A 20,058-nucleotide genomic window follows, 5' to 3' on the forward strand; every position below is an offset into this window, starting at 1 on the left:
TCACCCGTGTGAACTTTCTGTGAGTGCACCGTTGATTTGGAAAGTTTGAGGCTCTGCCCTCGCCACGTATATATAGGATACTGTGTATATTATTAGCTATTGGTGGAAGGACAGGCAATAACAAGGAAAGGTATAACATCTACCAGGATGCTACTGTATCACTTTGGGGGTGTTTCCTACTGTTTCTCATTTGATCGTAACCTATATTATGTACTATATTCTGTGATTTTCTCTCTCATTTAATTTTTTTTTAATTCCAGTGTAATTAACATAGTGTTATGTTAGTTTCAGGGGCATAATATAGTAATTCAACAATTCTATACATTACTCAGTGCTCATCGCGATAAGTGTACCAAAAAATATGGAACGCTTCATGAATTTGTACATCATCCTTGCCACAGGGGCCATGCTAATCTGCTCTGTATCATTTCAGTTTTAGTATATGTCACACTGAAGCAAGCACTGTAATTTTCTTTTTGAATGGTATATATTTATTGAATACGTTGTATATTTTATATATCTTTTATACTGAAAGTATTTTTATAAGTATTTTATACGTAAAGTTGTATGAACATTTATAATATGTTAATAGTTGTATAATATATAAATACGTACATCTCATTAGAAATACATATATTTTATGTGTATTTTATTTTATTTTTATTTTTATTTTTTTTAATTTTTTTTTCAACGTTTATTTATTTTTGGGACAGAGAGAGACAGAGCATGAACAGGGGAGGAGCAGAGAGAGAGGGAGACACAGAATCGGAAACAGGCTCCAGGCTCTGGGCCATCAGCCCAGAGCCTGATGCGGGGCTCGAACTCACAGACCGCGAGATCGTGACCTGGCTGAAGTCGGACGCTTAACCGACTGCGCCACCCAGGCGCCCCTATGTGTATTTTATACCATTTTTATATCATTTGAGATGTCATAGTATCTCAAAACTAGAGAAAGATTCAGACAATAGTGTAACAACACCTATGCATGTATTACCCAGATATAATAATATTAACTTTAAAAATTTTATTTGATCTTTGTAAAAGTTTATTTATTTTGAGAGAGAGGAGAGAGAGAGCACACATGCAAGCATGAGCGGGGAATGGGCAGAGAGAGAGGGAGACAGAATCCCAAGCAGGCTCCATGCTGTCAGCACAGCCCCACATGAGGCTCAAGCTCACCACCTGTGAGATCATGACCTGAGCCGAAATCAAGAGTCAGATGCTTAACACACCGAGCCACCCAGGCACCCCAATTTTATTTAGTTTTTTTATAGAAACAAAACACTGTGGGGGTGCCTGGGTGGCTCATTAAGGGTCCGACTCTTGATTTGGCTCAGGTTATGATCTCATGGTTGGTAAGCTTGAGCCCTGCTTCGGGATCTGTGCTGAAAACGTGGAGCCTGCTTGGGATTCTCTCTCCCTCCCTTTCTCTCTGCTCCTCCCCTGCTCACATTCTCTCTGTCTCAAGATAAATAAATAAACTTGAAAGAAAGAAAGAGAGAGAGAGAGAGAGAGAGAGAAAGAAAGAAAGAAAGAAGGAAGGAAAACAGTGGATACGATAAGTCCTACTGTGTTCTATTTCCTTCCCTGTTCTGCTTCTTCCCGCCTCCAGTTAATGCTGTTCTGAAGCTGCTGCGTATCCTCTGCATCCCTGGTTTTAGTACTTTAACATAAATGGGTGGTCCACAGGCCGATATTTAAAATGCAGTATCGTATTTTTGTTGTTAAGCAAGGTAAGTAATACTTCGTTAGCTGTATCTTTCTGCAGCATCTCGGTCCATTTCCTTTATTCACTCCGCTTTTTTTTTTTTTTTTTGAGATGTATTCAGGCTGATAAATCATCCCTATTTCATTTATTTAATTGCTGTGCGGTGATACTGTTGTAAGAATATATCGCGATGAATCGATCCCTCTCTCAACTGATGTGTAAGTTGTTTAGTCTTTCGTGCTTGCAAACATTGGTGCGCTGCATCGATGTGCGAATCTCCTTAGACAAATGGTGGGGAAGCTTCTCCAGGACACACACGTAAGAATGGAACTGCCGGGCTGGACTTCCCTGTCTTATTTTTTTTTATTTATTTTTTTTTATTTATTATTTTTTTTTAAATTTTTTTTTCAACGTTTATTTATTTTTGGGACAGAGAGAGACAGAGCATGAACGGGGGAGGGGCAGAGAGAGAGGGAGACACAGAATCGGAAACAGGCTCCAGGCTCTGAGCCATCAGCCCAGAGCCCGACGCGGGGCTCGAACTCCCGGACTGCGAGATCGTGACCTGGCTGAAGTCGGACGCTTAACCGACTGTGCCACCCAGGCGCCCCAATTCCCTGTCTTATTTTTATATTTATTTGTAAAACATCAAGAATTTGTTAGATAGTCTTTATTCTCCACCTTGAAACAACTGATTACTGCCTCATCCTTAGGCTTTTGAATGAGTCAGTTGAATACTAAAGTTTGAAAGGAAATGGAAAAATGCTTGGCATTTGGATTTGCTTATCTGTATTAGACAGGATTGACATGATCATGTAGGGTATGCAATGCCAAAAAAACCAAAAAACCCCAAACCAAACCAAAACAAAAAACGAAAAAAACAACCCCAAAATCAATTGGATGATGAGAATCGCAGGAGACTGGAGCTACCAAATCCAGTCACCAATGTGACTGTGGTGTGCTTTTCAAAGACATTGCATTACGTGTAAAATACTGAACTCTTTTACTTTAAAGGTGTCTATATTAGATTTTTATTTTGATAATACGTGATTATACTTGAAAAGTGTATAAAGGAAGAAGGGGAAGACTTTTAAATCTCCTCTACTCAATTTTAATCTACAACAGCCACTACTTATAACAGTTTGATATATGTAAATAATCTTTCAGATTATTTCCTAAGTATTTGCAAGAGGGTGTGTATGGGGGTGCATGTGTACGTTGTAATAAATGGAATTTTAGTATATATCCGATTCTGTAATGTAATGATTTGAACCTGCATTTCAATTTATATGTAAAATAATAATATAAGTAAACTACAGTAATTATATTTATTTTTTTGCATATCGAGGCATTGATTAAATTGTGAAGTGAGCCCAGAGACTAAGTTCTCACTCGGCATCAAGCTTTCCTAATTACTTCAAGGATACAAGTGATCACCAAGTGTAGGCAAAGCAAAGAGAAGCCAAGGACTGTCCGGGGAGCTCCCCAGGTCTGCTCTTGCTGTATTTGGACGTGCTCTAGGCAAATTTAACACGCAAGGTGTCTCAGAAATGTCTGCCGGTGCATGACTTACACAAACATCTCTGTTTTATACTCTCTGGTAGCTGCGTAGCTCATGCAGCAATTTTCAGGGAGCCATGTCCCAGAGATCCATAGAGTCCAGATTTGTCTACCACTAACAACCCCAGACAGACCAGGTTTATTCTACTGAAAACATGTCATAGGTAAGGATTCTCCGACTCGTGAATATCCCACATTTGTGGGTTGATCCGTCTTCAGTATATTTTCGAGGAGATTTGATTGGTTCACTTTCCTTTCTTTTCTGAGGCATCCACAATAAAAAGGGAGAAAAGATTGCAGGGTTGCTGTGCTGCAAACGCTTGCCAATAACCGTGAAATAACCAGGGGTCCACGGCTAAAGCCACTTTAAAAGTCTTGGCAGATGGGTTCAGTAGCAACAACAATAAAGTTAGTGGGGATCATCCTTGGTACATACTCTCATTGTCTTCATGTTTGCTATCAGATGTCTGTTTCTCTTTAACATTTCCAGGCAAGATGCAGTTCTAGCTTCTAGCTCCTATTCCTCTCGGAGCTTGCCCCCAATCCTCAATCCTGACCTTCAGTGAGTCCTCTGAGTGGCACATGGGACTCACTTTGTCTCATCAGATAAGATGTCAAACGTACTAATATTTTCTAAAGATGTACCTTAGTGGAGGGTATAGCATGTTCTGGTTCCTTGATGTAACTCTGCCATTTGTCCCCTTTTTCTGCATAAACATAAGCTACTCTGATTGGAAGGAGAACTTCTGTTTCCTGTTGGTATCCCAGTAGAAATGGAGGTGGGGGTGGGGTAAGTTAAGTCCCTGGGTCATTTGTTTTTCAGGACTGGAATTCTGGGGCGCTTGGGTGGCTCAGTCTGTCGAGTGTCTGGCTCTTGATTTTGGTTCAGGTCATGATCTCACAATCTCATGATCAAGCCTTGTGTTGGGCTCTGCACAGAGGTGCTTGGGATTCTCTCTCCCTCTCACTCTGTCTCTTCCTCTCTCTCTCTCTCTAAAATAAATAAGCATTAAAAAAAATAAAGAAATGGAACTCTTCCCCTGGAGCCCTACCCTGCTCCTAGTGGTCCATTTGCTTCCCTGTTTAGTTTCCCACCTCACAGAAGGCCACCTGTGAATAAACAATTGTAGGCACATGCATACTGAACCTGGGGCGGGGGGCGGCGAGGAGGGAGATGGTCATCCTATTTATGTGGTTTATAGCAGTGGAGTTGTCACATTGAGAATGCATACTCAACTGCGCCCAACTCAAGAAAGGAATTTTGTTTTGCAACACTCTGAGAAGGAAAAGCAAACAGTTAATTCGAAAGAGACAAAGCAGATGAGCTTCAAACTAGATCTCTGAAATGATTATCCCTGGTTCCCTTTAGAAAATGTCTTCTCACCTACCAAACATTTCACATTAATTGGGGAATATGCTGGAGATTAAAGTGGCAAGATGTCATTGTGTTAGTGCCTCACGACCTCACACCTGGTTTTCAGAATAATAACAGAAGCTATACAAGTATTCACCACAAGACATGAATGAATCACACAGGGAAATGCAGGAAAGCTATTCTGTAATGTAAGGTTTGAACCTGGTCGGGGGCGTCTGGAGGGTACAGTCTCCAAAATTATGTATTTTCTCTGCTCTGGGAGTTTCCGCCCTGAGGTCAGTTTTGTAGGTCCCACGGGCAACCCGAACCAAGTGTCAATACTGCCTTTTATACAGCTAAATGGCTTTAGGCTTCCTGCTTTCAGCTCTCAAACATCACACCCCATAAAGTCAGTGTGTGTGTGTGTGTGTGTGTGTGTGTGTGTGTGTGTGTGTGTGTAATCAGACAACACTTAAGAAATAAACGACAGCCCATCAGTAACTTTAATGACAGGAGGCATTCTCAAAAAGAGACACAAGAAAGCCCCAGTTAATTCCACATCAGTCCTCGAGGATTTCTTGGTATTACGAGACTCAAATTGCTAGGAATCTCGGATTTGAGGGGGTGAGAAATAGGGTGTATATGAACAGGAAGCTCAAAAAGGAGAGCCTTTGGTCTTAAATGTTTAGACTGCAAACAAAGCATGATTATAAGTCTGAAATTAATCATAAACAACATAGATAAGTGGATCCAAGTGCATTAACAGCAGGAGAGGGACACTCTTTACTACCTGAATCTAAGCTCCAAGGAAGAGTTGGGGGGGTGTGTTTCCTAACAGGGCAGGTGGTGATGATGACTCACATTTATGAGCACTTACTCCGTGCTGGGGGGCTGTTCCTGGAACTTTCAAAGCGTCATCATATTTAATCTTTACAAGATCCTTATGAAAGGCGAATTGTCCTTCTGTTCATTTTGCTGCCATGAGACTGATGCTCAGAGTAGTTCAGCAACTTGCTGAAGTTCCTGCAGCTTCCAAGGGGCAGTGTTATCAATCTTTCATCGGTCTGGTGCCGGACAGCTCTGTTCTTACCTTCACCGTGGTTGTGGTTACCTTACATTTTATTAGCACATTATCTGATTTGGAAGTAAATATTCACTCAAGGATCTGATCCATTTGATGGCTGACGGAGCAGCGTAGGCTCCTAAACTTTGCATTTTTAGCTGGGGAAACCATGTCTCTCCTGAGCCGTCCCTTTGTGATCTGAGAGTAACATCTTAGGAACCTGACACCTACCGGGTCTCAAGGGCATCGGGCCACAGGACTCTTGTGGCCAACATGGATCCGTGACATCAGATGTCTGTCTTACTGGTTCTTGGCCCTTAGTATTTTAGGACTCATACGTGGTCTCCTAGACCCAGTGTCACCTCCTAATCCTAATCTGTGACTCCGAAGCTACCCAAAGACTTCTTCCCCGGTGGACTAATGCAAGAAAAACATAAAATTTATCTATTTTATGAAATAAGGGGCATTAATAGATGTGGCCAATTTAGATACCAAAGAATATTGTAGGGTATTTGATTTCTTTTTAATTAAAAAAAATTTTTTTTAAGTTTATTTATTTATTTTGAGAGAGACAGAGACAGCACAAGAGGGAGAGAGAGAATCCCAAGCAGGCTGTGCACTGTCAGCACAGAGCCTGATGCAGGGCTCAAACCCGTGAACGTGAGATCATGACCCGAGCTGAAACTAAGAGTCAGATGCTTAATAGACTGAGCCACCCTGGCACCCCAGGGTGTTTGATTTTTTTTTTTTATGTGTTATCTTTGTTGACTGAATTGACAGTATAGGAATGTTAGCATTTTATTTATGATGAGTAGACTCAACTGAGCAATTCGCTTCGTTGCTATTTTTTGTTATAATAATTTGATTCTTGTTTTCAGTAATTTTTTGGTTCCGAGTAACAGAAACCTAATGCAACTCAATTAAGTTTTAGAAAAAAAAAATATATATGTACGTGTGTGTATGTGTGACCATGTCGGGAGGATCAGGGTGTCTTAAGAACTCAGGCAGGAGAGGGGCGCCTGGGTGGCGCAGTCGGTTAAGCGTCCGACTTCAGCCAGGTCACGATCTCACGGTCCGTGAGTTCGAGCCCCGCGTCAGGCTCTGGGCTGATGGCTCAGAGTCTGGAGCCTGTTTCCGATTCTGTGTCTCCCTCTCTCTCTGCCCCTCCCCCGTTCATGCTCTGTCTCTCTCTGTCCCAAAAATAAATAAATGTTGAAAAAAAAAATTAAAAAAAAAAAAAAAAGAACTCAGGCAGGAGAAATCTACACAGATTTGAGGGAACAGGGCCAGAAACTATAAAGTTAAAAACTAAAGTTATTCTCTTTACCTTTTATGGTTCGAATGGAATCCATTTCTTCTTGTCTGTGTAGATATAATTTGTTCTCTTGGGGCACCTGGGTGGCTCAGTCGGTTAGGCATCCGATTTCAGCTCAGGTCATGATCTCATGGTTCATGGGTTCGAGTCCACCGTTGGGCTCTGGGCTGACAGCTCAGAGCCTGGAGCCTGCTTCGGATTCTGTGTCTCCCTCTCTCTCTGCCCCTCCCCTGTTCATGCTCTGTCTCTCTCTTTCTCCCCCCAGAATAAATAAACATTAAGAAAGCCGGTGGCCAGGGGCTCCTGGGGGGCTCAGTCAGTTGAGCGGCCTACTTGGGCTCAGGTCATGATCTCACGGTCCGTGAGTTCAAACCCTGTGCCAGGCTCTGTGCTGACAGCTCAGAGCCTGGAGCCTGCTTCGTATTCTGTGTCTCCCTCTCTCTGTCTGCCCCTCCCCCACTCACACTCTGTCTCTCTCTCAAAAATAAATAAACATTTTTAAAAAAATTAAAAAAAAAAAAGATATAATTTGCTCTCTGTAGCCAGGCCACCCCAGGGTGCCTCTACATCCCTGTTCAAGTTCAGAGCTCACGTGAGTCTCTTAAACCCAATTCCAAAATCTCTGGGGTAGAGAATCTGAAGGGTCTAACTCGAACCCTTGGTAATCCTGGGGCAGTGAGGTCAGATGGGCTTCCACCTGCTTGTCCGTGCCTGGCGGGAGTAAGACTTTGAGAGGAGGAGGAAGGTTCTCCCCGGGGAGGAGCAGGGCAGTAGGGGCAGTGATTAGTGCAAGACATTATGGCAGCCTTCAGTCCACCCGCCCGTACATTTATTTCGCACGCACTTGGTTTTCACTCACCCTGTGTACTCCCAGGGCTCACCTTCCATACGATTCCCTGTTGTCTGATGAGTGATGCTGTTTGGAATTTTCCTATGCATTTGGATTAAGGAATTTAATACATGGAAGGTAAACGTGGTACTGAAGGGGTGAGTTGTACATTCAGAATGCCCACATTTTCATCCCAACCACCTAAGCTTACTAGCTGCGAGACCTTGAGGGAGCGACTGAACCTCTCTGTGCGTCTTTGTTCTATTTCATAGAACGAGAGTAGTATTAGTAACTCCCTGTGAGACTTCGATAAGGAGTGACGGTTCGAATACAGGGGTGCTCTTAAAACAGTTCTTGTCATGTAGGTTTCTCTGTAGAGCTCTTGTTGGGTGAGAGATTTTGTCAATTATGAGATTTTGTGATTATGAGATTAATTAAATATGCTCTGGGATTTTTACACATTAATTCATTGAAATAAAAGGGAGTGAAAGAGAACGTAAACACTGAGTGAAAAATGAGCAAGATGATAGAGACTGGAAAGTCATTACAGTCTCGTGATGGCAAAGGAGTGGTTCTGTGGTCCGGTTAAGCGGAGACTATGTGGCCCGTTCCTTGTTTTTCTCTGTTAAGGGACGCCCCTACCCCCATCCCTTCACACCAATATTGTCAGGAGAAGAGCCACATGCAATTTAAGTGAATTGTGATTGGGTAGAGCAACGAGCATTCTGGCTAACACCACGTGGGAGGAAGTTTGGGAGAAGTTTGGGCGGAGGACACAGAACGAGATCCCGAGGGAATGGGTTTAGTTGGCAATAGAAGGGTTTGTTCGTCTATTCCAGCTGGGGGCTTTCCCGCGTGGGGGAAATCCTGATGTGGAAGGTGGTGTGGATCTGTATCTTAGTGGCTTTTCAGGCTGGCCTGGGCCCCTTGCACTGTGGCCACTTCTAACTTAACTGATGGCCCCTTTCTTCCTTCAGCAATTGGCTACTCCCAAGGAGGTCAAGCCTTGCTAAGGAATGTAGAAAATCCAGCTGTAGTAACTGCAGAAACAGCGGATCGTTTTAAGTAAAGATGTGGCCTAAACAGGTTAGGCATTTTCTCTGCAAAGAGACAGCCAACATGTTTGACCTGGGAAGCAGTTTCAGTGGTAAGGTGAGGTCACAGCTGTTGAGCCTGAGATAGGGCAGGTGTTTCCAAGCTGTTGGTCTTCCCATTCTCCCTCTCAAGAACACCCAGCCTAGTTATACCACACCCAGTATGGGGATCAAGGTGAAGTATTTGAAATGTGAGCATCTCTGTTTTGAATGTGAGCAGACCATGCCATGTTTCCCCCTTTCGACTTCTCCAATTTGAAGAAAAAAAAAAAAAAAAAAAGAATTGAAATATTGAAGATGAACTGATTTCTGACCCTTCTAGAAGTAAGTGATGTATTTAATCATATACTTTTTGACCATCCTCAGTTATTTTTATTCTTGCAACATTGTGGATTGACCCCACGATACTGAAACCCTCAGTCAGTTCAAAGGACTCACTGGAAAGTAGCTGTGTAGGTTTTATTTTTACTTTTTATTTATTTATTTTTTAAAAATTAAAAAAAAAGTTTTTTTAATTTATTTTTGAAGGAGAGAGAGACTGAGCATGAACTGGGGAGGAGCAGAGAGGGAGACATAGAATTTGAAGCAGGCTCCAGGCTCTAAGCTGTCAGCACAGAGCCCGATGCAGGGCTCGAACTCATGAACTATGAGATCATGACATGAGCTGAACATGAGATCATGACATGATCATGATCATGAGATCAAGACATGAACATGAGATCATGACATGCTTAACCGACTGAGCCATCCAGGCGGCCTGGTTTTATTTTCAAATAAGTACTTAAAATTTTTTTTAACTAGTTGTAGAAATAAACTCTGGATTATTTCTGTGAAATCACATAATGGGCAAAGTCACCTTCAGATGTCCTTTCTCTTGGTAAAATTTAATTCAAATACAAATTTTATTATTATTTTTTAATCTGATGAAAGCAAACACATAATCACCTAAAAATGTTTTTGTTCATTTGGGTTTAATGATTTTGAGAAGATAGGCTTTGATAACAGAGTATGTTTAATTTTGTGGTTAGTAAAGCTTTGCTTAAAATGTAGTAACCATTGTTGACTTTTTGAATTGATCAATGTTATTGTACTGTTGTTATGTGGCTAATATATTGTAGTGGTATTTAGTGAGAGTCAGCCTTTCTGAAAGAGAAGAAACTGTGGACACAGAATGTACCATCACCCATCATACCAAAAGCTTTTTAAGAATACAGTGTTAAAGGGAGTCTTTAAGAAAATAGGCATTGGGGTGCCTGGGTGGTTCAGTCAATTAAGTGTCTAACGTCGGCTCAGGTCATGATCTCACAGTTTGTGAGTTCGAGCCCCGCGTCAGGCTCTGGGCTGACAGCTCAGATTTTGTGTCTCCCTCTCTCTCTGCCCCTCCCCTGCTCACGCTCTGTCTCTCAAAACTAGACTTTAAAAAATAAAGAAAAAAGCAACAGGCATTGTGTCTTCTTCGTGTCTGTTTCGCTATTACATAGTGTGTTGCCTTATACATAGTAGATCCTAACAAATATTGAATATTGGTATTGACTGGAATTGGAACTTAGATCTAACAATATACTGAAATGTAAACATTGAATTTAAATATGCAGATCCAATAACAAGTTAGAGGAGTTATGTTTTAGTCAGGGAAGACTTTTATATTTATATTCATAACAACAGTAGCAAATAAATAACAGTAGCAAAGAAATAACAACAGTAGCAAATACACACCAGATCTTTCTACATGACAGCTGCTAAGCTTATAATTTTACCTGGATGCCCTCATTTTGTCCTTATGGCAAGGCACTGGTGATGTCCCCTGTACAGATGAGAGATCTGAGACCAGGTGAGCCTAAGCACTTCGCTGAAGATCTCCCTTGTGGGAAGTGTCAGAATTGGAATTTAAATTCAGGCTGTTTGGTTTTAGAAAGTACCTTCTTTGCCATTGCTAATTTTCTTTCTTCCCATCATATATTCTCTGCTAAGGGTCCAGTTACAATTCATTAACTAAGATCTGACAGAGGATAAGCCTGGCTTCTAAAGACCATAGAGACAATAAGACTAATTGGAAATAGGAGCCAGATTCCTGAAGGATTTTCAAGCACAGGACTTTTGTTCTTCTTTCATTTAGAATTCCTTGTTGAGTTCCCCCAAACCTCACCTAAGAAGTACTTGTTTCCTGGGCTTACAGCTCTGTGTTTTTTTTCAGTAGAGCAATGAACTAGTTTCTCTGTGGGCAGGCACTCCCTGAGGGACTGAGGGAGAAGAAATATTTAGTGGTGTGTGTGTGTGTGTGTGTGTGTGTGTGTGTGTGTATGTATACACATATATTTCTGAAAGAAATTGTGTGTGTGTATATATATGTGTGTGTATATAATATACGTATATATATGTACATATATATACATATACCTATATATACGTATGTACATATGTATATATATACATATGTATGTACATGTATACGTGTGTGTATATATACACACATATACATATGTATATACGTATGTATATATACACATACATATGTATATATATGTATATATACATACACACACACACACACAATTTCTTTTAGAAAACTTAGGACTTCTAAGCCTTTGGGTGGATTTGGGAATGTGTGCTTTGAATTATTGATCCTGCTGTGGTTTCGTGGTACTGAAAGGTACTTTCAGACAATGAGGACGCTTGCTTTTTCTCCATGAATATTAGTTGGCTGTGAATCTCAAGTTCATTGTACCCTTTTGGGTTATAAATGACACAAAATACAAGACAGGATGCCAACAGTGACTTTGTTAAGTGTGGTTGGTGGTAGGCTAGAGAAAAAAATGCTTTTTAAGAGTTAGAAGCTAATGAGGGTTTATCATTGAAAGACAAACTTAGTGGTTTTCAAGCACTCTGCAATTCATAATGAGAACACATTTTGTATTGTGACTTAGTGTACCCATACGTGTGTGTATAGATGTATGTGTGTAGGTGCGGGTGTGCGTGTGTATATGTGCATGTGTGTATGTGTGTGTGTGTGTGTGTATATATATATATATATGCATGTGGGTATATGTGGAGGAGATACATGTCTATTCTGTATAAAACATTTGTATATGAGATAACCCCCACCTTACTACGTACAGTGCATTCTGATACTTTCAGTTATGTTTTTTATATTTTAATTCATAACATGGTATTGTTACAACCTACAGTTGCATGTTAATATAACTAGCAGAAAATTGAAGAGAATTACGGTGTATATAAATATCTGTTGATTTACACATGTATGCCAACATGTCATTACCACTAAAAACAAATGCTAAAGAATCATTGGACTCGTTGGCTCAAAAATATGGAAACATCTAAGGGCGAGTTATTTCACTTCTCTAGACATTCCCACTTATTTTACTAATTCTTTGAAGAAGCTTGTTGAATATCTGCTATATGCTGGGGCCATTAGCTTGTTGTAAAACAAACACGTTCCCTGAGCTCATAGCTTAAAGACCAGTGGGCAAACAGACATTGGAAGACGTATACGTCAGCTATATAATGAGGGATTATGGGAAACATAAAGAATCTATTGTGTGCTCAAACAGAGAGGGAGGCAAACCTAACAGACACTTAACTATACAGAACACACTGAGGGTTGCTGGAGGGGAGGTGGGTGGGGGGATGGGCTAAATGGGGGATGGTCATCAAGGAGGGCGCTTGTTGGGTTGAGCACTGGGTGTTGGATGTAAGTGACGAATCCCTGAATTTTACTCCTGAAACCAATATTGCACTGGACGTTAACTAAACTTTACATTTAAAATAAATAAATAAATAAAATCTTCAATGAGAAGAAACAAAAACAAGAAACAAAAGAATATATAGCATGCTCAATTAACATTTAAATGAGAGGTCTTAATTGTTTTAGTAATGCCAAAACAAATTTCTAAATAAATTAATTGTAAGCCGAGATTGTGGGAGGAATTGGAATTATCCAATGAAAGGGATTAAACAGAATAAAACAAACAGTCCTGAGTCTGGAAGGAACTCACGTGCGAAAATGAGAAAAACCAGAGAGCGAGGCAGTAAGGACAGTCTGGAGAGGTGAAGAGAACAGGTAGAAATGAGTCAGAATGTGGGCCATCTGATAGACCAGGTTAAGGGATTTTATGTTATCCTAAACATGGTGGGGAAGTATCGGAGGTTTTTCAATAGGGCATCTCAAGATTTTGTTTTATTACTGTATTCTGTTCTATTGTATTCCTTCATTTCACTTCAGATATTCTGCTGATGAGTGAAAAATGGGCTGTCTGGAGCCAAGGTGGTGGAATGTAGCCATTGAACTAGATGGTCCCTGAGGCCATTGAGGCTTAGACAGTCTGACTTTGTAACCTTTATGTTATCAAACATCTGTAGGCTTACCCCACATAGCTGGTTTCCCTCCTTCCCTCCTTCCTTCCTTCCTTCCTTCCTTCCTTCCTTCCTCCCTCCCTCCCTCCCTCCCTCCCTCCCTCCCTTTCTTCTTTTCTTCCTTCCTTCCCTCCTTCCCTCTCATTCTTTTTCATTCTTTCCTTTTCCCATCATTTGGCTTTCAATGGCTGATTTGGTTGACTAGAGAAAAACAATTACAGATCTTTTTCTAGGACCTCAGGTAATTGGCTGGTGCTCTGTCTTCTTCCAGTTTCTTTTTCACCAAACTAAATATGACACTGGCCACTCCAACTTTTAGGAAGTTGGGACATGGAAGAAAGCATGCTACTCAGAGGACAGATCAGATTAGGTGTAAGCCAGCTTTGCCAAAGTATATATTACATATAATACAATAAAATACATACATATATAAACATTTTTTTATTACTCCCTTTGATTTTTAGAGAAGGAAAAGGAAAATGACTAGAAATAAATGGGTATCAGCTACTTGTTGAATAATCCCTTACTCCAAGGGTGGCTTCAGAGCCAAAAATGATTGTAGCCAACCTCCTTCTCCTCCTCCATCTGTAAGTTTGAGACTTGATGTTCTGCATAAGACCCTAACTTAGCAAGCAAAGCTTATGATGCCTATATTTGTTATGGCGGGAAGGTAGAACTCTTCATTTTAGAAATAACTTTTAAAAAGATAAAGCCTAAATTATTCTTAGAGTTATTAATCAGAACTCTTATGCTTATAAGTGAACAGAATCCCTCCTTAACCCAGCCCGAGAAGAAAAAAGGAAAGTTCGTTCTCTTGTAACTTAAGAGGCACAGAGGTAGACACAACTTCAGTTGGACGTATGGGCTCATATAGCATCCTAGGAATTTTTCTACTTCTCTTTACTGTTGTGTGTGTATGTTGGATTCTTCTGCCTCAGGCGGTCTCTTTCCTCGTGGTGTGGCAAGATGGCTACCAGCTGTTCCAGGATTACATTCTACCACCCTGTTCAGCAGCGGAGGTGTTTTCAAACTTCCGGAAGTTCTAAAATAAGTCTCATTTGCCCCACTTGGGTCATACACCAGTCTTGGAACCCATCAGTGTGACTAATGGAGTGGACAGTGCTGATTGGCCAGGGCCGGGTCATGTGCTTCATCCTTTTTCATCCACCACCCTTCTTCACAGCCAGGTTTGGGCCAGATTTTACCCAAACCACATGGACTCAGAGAGGCAGAGCAGTGGTTCCTGAAAGAACAATCAGTTTTCAGTAATGAGAAGGAGTAATGAGTAGGGGGGACTGGGTAGACCTACGAGATGCCCTCTAGCATGTAATCTCCATGTGAACAGAAAACTTACCTCTCCGGCTCTCCTTCCATACCACCTGGCACACTCTTTGGCACTCTTTTAACATAAATTTAATACGTGAGATTCTTCGTACATAAAATACAATTTCTTACTTTCCCAGTGCATTTTATTTCATCGAAACTTGATTATAGCAGACATCAGATGGGAAATAGTATTGGATCTTTGAGTCCTTCAGTGTAACACAAGGAATTTTGTCTGATGAACCACAGTGTTAAACAAATAGTGGGAGTGATTAGCAAAGAGCAAAGAGCAGTGGGCCAAGTAGTCTCAACGCCAGGGTGGTCAGAGACTGTGACTCAGTGCCATTGACCTTCTCAGGCTTTAGTAAATCCAGTTGGAAATTCTGATAAAGATCAGTATGTCACCATCAAGAAGACATGGAGTTTGAAATGACCTTTTTTTGGATAAATAGATTAGAAAAGACAACAACATTAAGCAGCAACTTTGAAACAGCTGAAATCTGCGTTGGGGGAGACACGGCCTTCAGGCTTCTGGACCTTCTTTCTTTGTCCTCCAGCCACCAGCTATCTTCCAACGGCTTTTTCTCTGCTTTGTTAGCACTGCAAGCTTAAGTCACATTTGAGGATGTAAACTCTTAGGTTTCACTGTTAACTGATCAGAGTGAACTTTTCTGGCTTGTGGATCGTTTAGTGCCATCCTGTCTGTGGATCTGGAAACAAGCAAGGAGGTAGAAGAACGTGGGCATTAGAGTCAGGCGTCCTAGGGCTCAAGCCCTGTCTCTACCACTTTCTCCCTATGTCTTTGGACAAGAAACTTAATATTTTTGAATATGTTTGAACTGCAGGATACCTACAGTTCCTACCTTAGAGTGCTGTGTTATGTAGCACAGTTCATTTTACTAAGGTTTAGCAAAGTGTCTGGCACATAGTAAATGCTCAGACAATAGTCAGAAAATGAAAGATGCTATAATTTGCATACAGTGTGTTCTTCCAATTAAAGGGCATCATCAGTTTGTCTTCAATTAAAATTACTACAGGGACAAGCCAACTACGAATTGACTTGTGAACCTATAAACTCGTATCATCAAGTGGGATGCATCGTCTTTTGTTTTTTTTATTTCCCCTGGGAAAGAGGTGGGGTGGGGGGAGGCGGGAAATGGAAGTCAAAAAACATGATTTCTCTAATTAGAAGGTAAAGAAAGATAGAATGACAAGTCAGGTGTATCAAATCACAGAGAGATTTCCTCTGGACACATAAATAGTTTCTCAACTCTCTTTTTTGAATGAATACCTAGGGTGTGAAGGGCAGATGTGAGAATCAAGCACTTTATTCCCCAATTTTCATAGAGACTCAAGTATAAAATGAAGATAAAATGTGAGTTTCATTTATCCATGCCAATGGATGGCAGCTCAGAGACTTGTATCATCTACCGTAATTGATACTTGGTCTTGGAATGCATTATTTAGTTTGGCTGTGTTTTGTTTTAGCAGACTCACCTAATTATGGTTTGCTGAGGCTCATGCTGAAACCTCTGTGAATTTTCTAAGTATATCCCAATCAGCAGTGGGGAAAATTGGCCTAGAAAACTCTTCTTGGCAGAAGGATAATGGCAGACTGGGATAACGAACACATAGGAAATTATTTGCATATGGATAATTGAGTCTTGACTGTAAGCAACAGTCATTTATGTTCTTTTGCTGGAATACTCAACTAGTTAGTCATTTTACCGAACAAAAAAGAGATCAGTAAAATCTCTGGGGAAATCCCATCCCCCACCAAAAGGACAAATTATTGCTTGATGAGGTATGTAGATGGTTATTTGAACCGTTCTCTTTTTGTTTGGAAGATCTTAGAGCGTCACTTCGATTTTTGATAAGATAAATATATGTAACCTATTTCAAACTTTTCTGAAATGAAAACGAATTTATGTATGTTTGTGTATATAAACAATACATGAATACACACACACACATACACCCACAAACAATACATGAATATTCGCTAGCACTTAAATTTGAATTTTGTAAATTTGGAATTCAGTTGACATTTTGTGTCCCCTTGAGCACTAACCACGTCCATTTTTTCTTGTTTATGACAATGTAATAGCATTCTGATGTGCTTTTGTTTTTCTGAAATATGTACTTTTAGTGATGTCTGGTCTGAAGCTCCATGATTTGATCCCAAATTTTTACCTACCTTTATTTTTAGGATTGTAATACTATATTGAAGACTTGGTATATACCTCTCCCTCTCTCTCTCTCTCTTTCTCTCTCTCTCTGACAGATAGACAGCTGTACATTTAGATGTCTCTCTGTCTCTCTCTATATGTCTCATGTATACACACACACACACAAATGTCTGTATATATGTATACATTGACATTAAATGATATAGATACAAATGTACATTTACATGTCTCTCTCTGTCACTTTTTCTTTTTATATCTACGGTTGATCCTTGAACAACACAAAGGTTAAAGATGGTGAGTTCCCCTCTTCCTTACCTCCCCCCCCACCCATAGTCAAAAATCCGTATATAACTTGACTTCCCCTAAACTCAACTACTAACAGCCAACTGTTGATTGGAAGCCTTACTGATAACATAAACAGACAATTAACACGTTTTGTATGTTATATGTATTACATACTGTATTCTCACCATAAAGTAAGCTAGAGAAAATCAAATGTTAAGAAAATCAAAAGGAAGAGAAAATACTTTACAGTACTGTCCTGTTTTTTTTTTTTTTTTTGAAAAAAATTCATATGTAAGTAGATCTTCCTAGTTCAACCTGTGTTGTTACAGGGCTAAGTGTAGCTATCTCTGTACACATCAATATTTATATACTCACATATATGATACCGATTATTTATAAATCAAGTATATATATAATGCCATATATGATTGTATGTAATGGTATATGTTATATATATTATACACACACCCCTATCTATGGTGACAGAGAGAGAGAGACAGAGAGAGAGAGAGAGAAACAGACACCTTTTCAGGAAAGTTTTGACACATAGAATTGTTAGTTATTTTACTGTACAGCTGTAATTTGAATCCAAGCCTTCCTATAGGTCGATTTTCCCAAAGTGTGCCACTTATATCTTTGGCACATATAAGCTGCATTTTTATGGAATTCAGACATAACATTGAACAGCGTTCAATGATGAGACATTGGTTCCTTCTGCACCGTGTCAAGGAGAAACTCCTGGTTTGGTCCTAGGAGGTACTAAGTCCTCCCTAACTCTCTTTAATCTCCATTTTTTTTTAAATTTTTTTTTTCAACGTTTATTTATTTTTGGGACAGAGAGAGATAGAGCATGAACGGGGGAGGGGCAGAGAGAGAGAGAGGGAGACACAGAATCGGAAACAGGCTCCAGGCTCTGAGCCATCAGCCCAGAGCCCGACGCGGGGCTCGAACTCACGGACCGCGAGATCGTGACCTGGCTGAAGTCGGACGCTTAACCGACTGTGCCACCCAGGCGCCCCCAAAAAGTGAATCAATTTAATAACAAAATATTAAGTCCGCGAAAGTGAGTTGATATGCAAACTTCCTATCGGCAATACCCGTATAACTGGATAATAACAGAGATAATCATAGGACATGATTTCACTTTGTGACTTTTGATGAATGCTGCTCTCCAGACATAGGCTTACCTTTCTCCATGAACAATACATTTTCCAATTATAATAGCTTACTGTTTCTTCTCTCTTGCTCCTATCTCATCGTAACTAAATTCCAAATAGTCACAAAGGTCAAGTTCATGCACTGTGTCCATAAAGCTTTCCTTGATTTCATAGCTGTGAATGTTCCCATACTGAATTCCCAGATTGTTTTCTGTCATCGAAGTCGTCTACTTTTTACTTCCTTACAAATAAGCTTATTTCCCCCTCGTATCCTACCTTACACATCCCGTGTTTAGTACACCTGCCTGTGTGGATCAGTACCTGGGAGAATGCTTTGGGTATAGGAGGTACAAGGTAGACATTTGTGGAATCAATAAAGTCACATGTGAATGAATAAAGGCAATTTGTATATGTGCTGCCGAAGCGAGCACGAATAAAGGCAATTTGAATAGGTACGTGATTCATCAGACCCTTTGCCAATTTGCAGTGACTCAGCCTCACCTGAGAATATTAAAATTTTGCTTTCTAGAACACTCAGTAACCCAGATGTTTCACGTTATTCGCCAAGGTATGGGAAATAATCTGGGACCTGAGACACAAATTAGAAACAAAAACTCCCACACAGCATTTTTAAAAATCATGTCGTAGCGTGATACACAATTTATAAAAAGAGTAGAGGAACCAGCTCAACTGGCTTGAGTTTTCTAGGACCATGAACTCTTTTCCACCTTTCACTTAGAAGCATTTTTAAAAAATGAATATGAATGGCACCTTCCTGGGTGTGATGGTCTTACTGGGCTCTCTGCAAGGGGATGTAGCTGATGAAAGAGAATGAAACAGGTCGCAGTTCAACTTGGTGGAATTGTAACTGTTTCTCTGGTTGATTACCATGCCAGATGCTGAAAGCCATACAGCAGAACTTGACTGAATCCTGTTCTTTAATGATCCTTGAGTGGCTGTGGCTGCTGATTGGGGATAGAATTCTGTTCCCTCCCCCACCAACTGCTCTCTCGGAACCTCTCCTTTGTTTTGCCACCGAGAAGATTTCTCCTCTGCTACTTTATCTCCTTTTTTCTCTGTCAGTAAGGCGATTCCCAAAATACCTTGGGGTGTAGTCGTACTTCCGGATGTTCATTATCTCTGGATTTCCTCTGCTACAGATATTTATTTTCTGCAGGCCTCAGTCTGCGAACAAAACAATAAACTCTGCTGCTTGCTACAGCAGCAGAGCAATCTAAAATGTTTTTCTGAGGCAGTTCACAGACCTTAGCGTCTGTATTTTTTTTCTTCCCCCTAGGTTTTCTGTTTCTCAAAAGTGAAATTTTATGCCAGGGACCATTTTTCATGCCAACTGTCTCCCCAGATAATCTGGACCACTGGATTTTTCTGAACTCCCTTCCTTAATCGTGGCTATAAAATCACTCACAAATGAAGACTGCATTTCTGGAAAAGGCTGGTTTTGAAGCAAAGGTGCTTGCAAAATAATGAGTGGGCCTTCAGAAAAGTGAGCATATACTTAATTGTGTTATCTTTTGAAAATCTCATACTCCTTTTCATTGAGAATTAACTTAAGTGGCCGAACATTCAAGTTCTTTGAATTCAGATCAGATTATATCTGAGATTGAGGCTGCACAATTTACAGTTTATTCCAAAGATATTTCAGAATGCTAATCTCTACCACCTCCACTTTTATTTTTCTAGGGTCACCATCTTTCCAAGTAACCGATCAACACCAAAGGGCTTAAATACAAAATGCAACTTTTATTTCTCTAGAAAGTCATCTGGTAAAATAACCAAAATAACTAGAAGA

At 40.3% G+C, this 20,058-nt stretch overlaps 1 non-coding gene across 1 annotated transcript; it reads right to left on the bottom strand.

The window, feature by feature from the left end:
- Positions 1-355: 355 nt before the first annotated feature.
- Positions 356-460, bottom strand: LOC121020140 (U6 spliceosomal RNA). Its single transcript, XR_005785973.1, has one exon. It is a non-coding gene; the product is annotated as a U6 spliceosomal RNA (small nuclear RNA).
- Positions 461-20,058: the final 19,598 nt, after the last annotated feature.

The sequence above is a fragment of the Herpailurus yagouaroundi genome, unplaced genomic scaffold, assembly GCF_014898765.1.
Source record: "Herpailurus yagouaroundi ecotype Mexico unplaced genomic scaffold, PumYag 246, whole genome shotgun sequence".
Classification (NCBI taxonomy): Eukaryota; Metazoa; Chordata; class Mammalia; order Carnivora; family Felidae; genus Herpailurus; species Herpailurus yagouaroundi.